Genomic DNA, 7,473 nt, shown 5'->3' on the forward strand with positions numbered 1-7,473 from the left:
CTTTCCATCCATAACATTGGGATGCCTGCTGTTGTATAAAATACAGCTAGTGCAGTAAGACTATGCAAGCTCTGTTCATGCCAGATATACTATTTGAATAGACTTCACATAATGGCTTTCTATAAATCTGGCCACAGCTTTGAAATTTAAAACAAAAGAAAATAAGTTCAAGTAGAATCATCGTATTGCTCTTAAGCAGTAGAATGGAAATGAAGCTTGCAAAAGAATCTTCTAGTCACACTGCTAAGGAGTCACTTGTAGACACTTGAAGTCAGGAATCACTAAAATGCAAGCGTAAAAGGCATGGGCCAAACACAGCCACTGTTGTTGCAGGTAGTGATCATGCAAGCTGTCCAATTTTTGAACAATAAAACTAACTTTATATCCTCCTACTTTAATCTGTTATATCTATCAATTTCAGGGGGAAAGAACACAGCGATAAAATAAAAATCCCTTTCCAGCAATAGGTTAGTCTTTCCAAGTTACTTTATGTTCAGTTTTCCTGGATTTAATGTTGTCCATTTTTCTCATACATAACTTTATGGAATTAATTTTTAATACCTTGATAATTAGTCACTATTATGATACAAGGTAGAAGGAACAAACTCAAGTCTAATCTTTATTCTGAAACAGAAAGACTATGCACATTGTTCTACAAGACCAACGGTGGTAGCAGGAAGCCTTTAAGTATGGTTGCAGTCCTGAGCTGTGTTGAGATCAAGTGATTGGTCTTGTTCTAAGAGTATGTACAACTTATGATAAAATACCATTCTATGGAAGTTTGTATACATGAAAATACTTATTTGGGGTTAGCTGTGGGAAGTTTCTTAAGTATTCTAGTGATAAATATGAGAAGTAAATGCACTGAGTGTCAGTTGTGTCAGTTGCTAGAGTATGAAAAATAAGGACAGGAAGATAAAGGAGAATTTCTGAATTGTTAGGATGGGTCCTGATATTTGGTGATTTACTATTATTATTATTAATGTATTTATCCATAATGTTGCCCCCCTTCATGGTACCCCTGTAGAGTATCTCCCCTTTGCCTCTGAAAGGGCAGCCTTTGTATTCCCCTTGCCCACTGTTATGCATCAAGTCTCTGCAGTATTAGGTTTATCTTCTCCCACTGAGGCCAGACATGGCGGACCTCTGCCTCACATGTGGTGGGCCATGGACATGTATGCTCTTTGGTTGGTGGCTCAGTTTCTGGGAACTCCAAGGGGTCCAGGTTATTTGGCACTGTTGATCTTCCTATGGGGTTTTCATCTCTTTGAGGGCCTTCAATCCTTCCTCTAACACTTCCACAAGGATCTCAAGCTCCGACCAATGTTTGTGTGTGGGTAACTACATCTGTCATAGTCAGCTGTTTGGTAGAATCTCTCAGAGGGCTGCTATGCTAGGCTCTGTCTGGAAGCACAACATAGCATCATTAATACTGTGAGGGACAGTTGCCTACCCATGGGATGCATTTCAAACTGGGTTGCTCACTAGTGGGCCATGCAGTCATACTTGGCGATTTTTAAAGAAAGGACGTGAAAATGAACTAAGTAATTTTCATAAAGATGACTATGAATTGCACTTGAATATTTTAAACTATGCTCAGTGCAGTCAACATGGGAATTGTGACACAGGATCTTTCTGGAGAATGGAGGCCCATTCTCTTCCTGTTCCACTGTGATCACATGACCTAGATTGTGAAACTGAGCTGGCACTTAGTCTGATTCACTGAACAACAACCTAAAAATAGGCCCTGAGTGCGAACATGAAATCTTCATAAATGGCTGTTAGTGGAAGTCACAATTCCATTATCGTGTAACTTACCCATTGATTATTTTTTTGTGATAAGAATAGAGTGTACCATATACAATCCGGATTTTTAAAAGGCTCCAAAAGAGCTTGTTTCTAAGGAAAATGGAATGACATTTGTCTAGCCTCAATCCCAAAGGGGAAAAAATGGTTAAGTGATGTTTCAAATAAAATTTACAAGATTTACAGATAATTTAAGACTTTAATCCTAAAACAACCTGAATTCTTTGGAAAGCCGTTCTGTTGGCTTCATGAATGCTCTTTTGGGATTCCCACATAGGTCACTACCTACAGGCTTCCTTCCTGCACCATAGAGGTTTAATTACTGCTTGATGGGAGAAACAAATTCAAAATTAAGAACAAGAGACAAACAGAGCTCTGTGCATCCCGAATCTTTAAATAATAAACAAAATAATTTGTTCTGAACTGCAAAGTGACCTTACCCAGCCTTCTCTGCATTTCATATTACCATTTTAAAGCTAATTTATAATCTAGCCAATTGCTGATATTTCTCCCCAAAGCACGTGTGTTCTACAAGCTTTTAAACAAGAATATTTGAACTTTGAAACCCACGTTTTTAGAAGACCATGAAACCCAGAAATGCAGAACTATGTGAATTCTCACATTGCCAACATGAAGTCCCATGAAGATGGCAACCAGGCTATGATAGATCCTGAAGCCGGTGTAGGTAAAGCTGCATCCCAGGCCCAGTAGCTCATGCCACACTGGAGGTCGTGAACTTTTCCAGCTCATTAAGCCACTGGGCTGGCTATCCATATTTCTAGATATTTTTGTTAACCCAGTCCAGAAAAATAAATAACTTTGAAGTATAGACAGATGGGGTTATCAGTTATAACAAAATTGAACAGGGCAAGTGCACTTTTAAGTATATCTGGCTATTTTAATTGTAAGAAAAACATTTTTTTATGAACCATCTGAGCAATGTACTTTTTCAGTGATTAAAATCAGTGACCCATTTCTTTTTTAAAAAGAAATGATTATAATCCTTTGTTTATGTTCTAGCCAATTCCTATGGCATACACCAGTAGTATTTTAAAGTTGTGTTCTGATTCTGAGCCCTGAAGAATATAACAGGAAGTTTGATGATAATGGCCATTATACTTTTTGAGTATACTGAAATATGATCCCATATATTCTGTAGCTTAAACAAGTATTTATTTCTAATGAATGGTTCTGATCCTATATGCTACAAGTCTCATGAGAATTACAATTTGATTAACGTTCTTCTAACATTCATCCTCCATGTCCCTAGACACTGGACCATCAGACAACTGCCTTCTCACTGTGGCAGAAGTGTGGGGACAGAGGGAAACAGAGCAGAAGTTAATGTTCTGGCCTTTTGTGTTGGTTCCACATACATGACCTTGTCTAAGTCTCATTATATCCAAAAGCTCCCTTTTCTAATGCTTTCCACCTTCTAATGACATCATATTTATAGTTATGGTTCAATGTCATAATTTGTGGGAAACAAAAGCATTTGTTCCATAGCTGTTTCTCTCAGATTTGAAAATAATGTCAAAGTATTTAATAGCTGTTTGACTTGTGATGCTAAGATGGAAAGATTTGGGGATGTCACACCAAGTTATAAGAAATAACAACACAAAGCTACTTGAAACATAGAAGGTGCGTGGCAGGACATGAAATCCGACTCTTTTTAAGGATCCTGATGTTGTGAGGTATTTAACAGAGAAAACTGCTTGGAAATGAGTTTAAGCCAATTGGAAGTCTTTATTAGTCACCCAGTGACTACACTCGGTATTCAGAATCCAAGCCTTTCTCAGAATGACATTTTGGGTTGACATATTTCAGTTAGCAAGAACAATTAGCCAGAAGCAGAACTACAAAATTCAAAAAAGCAAGGTTAGTACATTTAGATACTTTCCCAGAACAATGGATTTTGATGGATTATGTCTTTTTTTTTTCATTTTGGCAGGTGGAACTGTCTGTGTTCTATGTCTACAGTTTTATGACCTGAATGATCATATCAGCATGGTGTCAGTTGTGCTAAGATCTGAGGGGTCTACTAAGATCTGGGGGCCAGTTACACTGGTTTCACAAAGACTGGCACCCGAGAGCAGAAGTATGCGATCCATGTGCATATAGTGCGAGAATGAGTTTCTGGGTAAGGATTTCATTACTGTGAGCTCTCATGTGAGCTACTATGATTGGGGTCAGTTTCCCTAGATTCTTACCACAAGTCTGGCCTGTCTGTTTCTGTCCTACTGTTCACAAAATTAAGTTTGATTTCAAAGTGAAAGCCCTTGTAACTTAAATAGAAAAAAAAACTTAACTTAAAATTGGAGAAATAATTATAAGTAAAAATGAATTTTGGACCTTGACATAAATATGGTTACTCAAAGTAAATAGTGAATATTATTAGCAATCCAATAGTAAGTTCTGCTGCAGTAAGAGATTCAAATCTTATGCAAAGCATGTAATTGAAAATAAATGGATATTTCCACTTAATGGGAGATAGTCTAAAGTTGCTTTCTCATAAGCACGCTTCCACAGCAGGGCTGTTTTACTAAACAGTTTCTGTAAACCATTAACTGTAGTTTTATAATCTGTCCATGTGAAATAACCAGAAGTGCTCACCAGTAATAATAATAGTAAAAGTAATGTGATAAAAGTGTAATAGTATCATTTATTCCAGAGAGCTGACTGAATGTACACCCTCAAAATGCACAATACCAGCAATACTCAATAACATACTCTCACGGGTACTATTGCCACCTCTGTCTCCCTAATGAAAACACAAACAAGATTAATAACTTAAAGTACTTACTTAGAGACACAAGTCATAACATTTAATAGAACCGAAACTTTGATCTAGGTTGGGGGAACTGTGACTCACACACTAAATCACCTCACCAATTTCATCCTGCTATTATGACAATCCTTATCAACAATCTTCATGATTGTACTGAAATTACACTCAGTAATGAAGATGAAGAAAGCATTTGATGGACCAGCCTGACTCCATCTTAAGATTAAAAGGCATCTCGTTACAAGGTCAAAACAGGTCCATTCCTGTTTTCTGTAACACTTGGGTTTTACCATATCTTGATCTATTTTTTCTGGAATTTGACTTGCTCTCCAACTTATACCCTAATTGACATCCTGATAAGACGTTCTATCAAATAGTTTTAAAATGTTCTACACAAGTAGAACAAAAACCCCTGAAAATCCCCTAGCCTGCAATTAGAGGACTAATATAAACCCCACCTTATCCTATGAAAAATGCTGTTTCTGTAAATCCCACTCTAGGGAGATAGCACTGTGTGACCAAAAATAAAGCTTGTTTAGTACAATTAAAAGAAATGTGTAATGGTTTTTCCTCTCATTTGGTGGGATGTGTTAACACTCAGCTACCATTATGGGACAGTATTCAGTCAATGTGGTAAACATAGCATTGACAAAACTATTGAACGTGTTAAGTTCTGTTCATACCTTTTCAGAAGTAATTCAATGAGTAGATGATATAAATTAAACCTGAACTTGATTTTTAATTTCAATTCATGATATTTACGTATAAATGAAACAGTTACCTAGTTTAAGTTCTGAGTTCTGCACTTCTACATGATCTGAAAGTTTCTCTTATGAATTGTGATAAGGAAAGAGAGACCCCTCTGTAAATTCTTGCACAGATCTGAACTGTGACCTTACATACCTCAGGTATGCAAAATAAGGATAATTAATTTTTCCCTTTAGCTTAGTTTTAACAAGATTAATGAGTTAATCATTTCTAGAACATATTTTGTAATTCTTTATGACAAGTACATAAAAATGTTCAGCACTATAAGAGCCTAAGAAGGAAGACTGAATTTATCATGCCCTGTATCTAATGGACTGTCATAGAAGTTAGAAATAACTCCCCCTTTTTGAAATAATATTGATGGTACTAAGATACACACCATGAGAAGTGACTGTGCAATCTTTGTGTGGTACTGTTTTAGTCAGGGTTTCTATTCCTGCACAAACATCATGACCAAGAAGCAAGTTGGGGAGGAAAGGGTTTATTCAGCTTACACTTCCATACTGCTGTTCATCACCAAGGAAGTCAGGACTGGAACTCAAGTAGGTCAGGAAGCAGGAGCTGATGCAAAGGCCATGGAGGGATGTTCCTTACTGGCTTGCTTCCTCTGGCTTGCTCAGCCTGCTCTCTTATAGAACCAAGACTACCAGCCCAGAGATGGTCCCACACACAAGGGGCCTTTCCCCCTTGATCACTAATTGAGGAAATTCCTTACAGTTGGATCTCATGGAGGCATTTCCTCAACTGAAGCTCCTTTCTCTGTGATAACTCCAGCTGTGTCAAGTTGACACACAAAACAGCCAGTACAAGTACCTTGAATGGAACAGACTAATTGGGACAATATAACCATCTCTATAGTGAAAATATCCAATGTATCCCAGGATGCACTAACTCATAAATGAATTCCCAGAGAAGTGTGGTACCTTTTGTAAACCTTGGACTCTATAGCTATAAAACAAGGATAGTGGTTGCTTCTGTGTCATATAACACATATTCCCATTTAGTTAGTACACATTCATTATACAATGTGTCTGTACTAATGGTTGTCCTTGATAGGCTATCAATAAAAATTCTGGTTCTTGAAAACAATTTGAGAAACATTTCTCTAGAACCTAGGCAGAATTTCTATATTTACATAAGAACAGGCTTCATTGTAACATCAAGAAGAATTTAATTTACTTTCTTTTTTCCTACTTTTTACATTGAAGATAGATGTTTTTTCATACAATATATTCTGATTACTATTTTTTCTCTCGAACTCCTCCCAAATTGTATCCCTCACCCAAATCCACTATTTCTTTTTCTCTCTCATTGGAAAACAAATGCATATCTAAAAGAATAGTTAGGTAAGATAACATAAAAACAAATAAGCAGGAATAGAATAAAATAAGCAAACAGGAGAAATAGAACCAAAGAGAAAGCACAAGAACCATCGATGCATAGGCACAGATATTTGTGCACACAGCAATCCTACAAAAACAGAAGAAGAAGAAGAAGAAGAAGAAGAAGAAGAAGAAGAAGAAGAAGAAGAAGAAGAAGAAGAAGAAGAAGAAGATAATAGAATCATAGTATGTATGCAGAAGACCTGTAAGGGTAAAATTAACTTTCAACAATGTCATTGAGATAGTTTTGACTAGCAGCTGGTGGTCACGGAGCCTGCCTTTGAAAGTAGTTTGTTTACTCGTTGAAGAGAAATAATTTTCATTTTTATTGGTTATCTTATTTATTTACATTTCAAATGTTATTCTCGTTCTAGGCTTTCTCTCCGCAAACCCCCATTGCACCCCACTCCCATGCTTCTATTCACTCCTGCTTCACTGTCCTAGCATTCCCCAACAATGGGGCATTGAGCCTCCACATGATCAAGGACATCCCCTCCCACTGATGCCAGGTAAGGCTTTCCTCTGCTACATATGCAGCTGGAGCCATGGGACCCTCCATGTGTATTCTTTGTTTGGTGGGTTAGTCTCTTGGCGCTATTGGGTGGGGGTGTCTGGTTAGTTAATGTCGTTCTTCCTATGGGGTCGCAATCTCCTTCAGCTCCTTCAGTCCTTCCCTTCACTCTTTCATTGGGGACCCTGCGCTCAGTAAGCTGCAAGCATCCACATCTGTAT

General features: G+C 37.4%; 1 long non-coding RNA gene across 1 annotated transcript in view; it reads left to right on the forward strand.

The window, feature by feature from the left end:
* The window catches only part of Gm41534, a 256,531-nt gene extending 249,345 nt beyond the window's left edge, over positions 1–7,186 (forward strand). Inside the window, exons 4-5 of the long non-coding RNA XR_876635.1 lie at positions 3,758–3,946; positions 7,116–7,186. This is a non-coding gene — a long non-coding RNA (predicted gene, 41534). The remainder of the gene's footprint in view (positions 1–3,757; positions 3,947–7,115) is intronic.
* The last annotated feature ends 287 nt before the right edge of the window (positions 7,187–7,473 follow it).

The sequence above is a fragment of the Mus musculus genome, chromosome 17, assembly GCF_000001635.26.
Source record: "Mus musculus strain C57BL/6J chromosome 17, GRCm38.p6 C57BL/6J".
NCBI classification, from domain to species: Eukaryota; Metazoa; Chordata; class Mammalia; order Rodentia; family Muridae; genus Mus; species Mus musculus.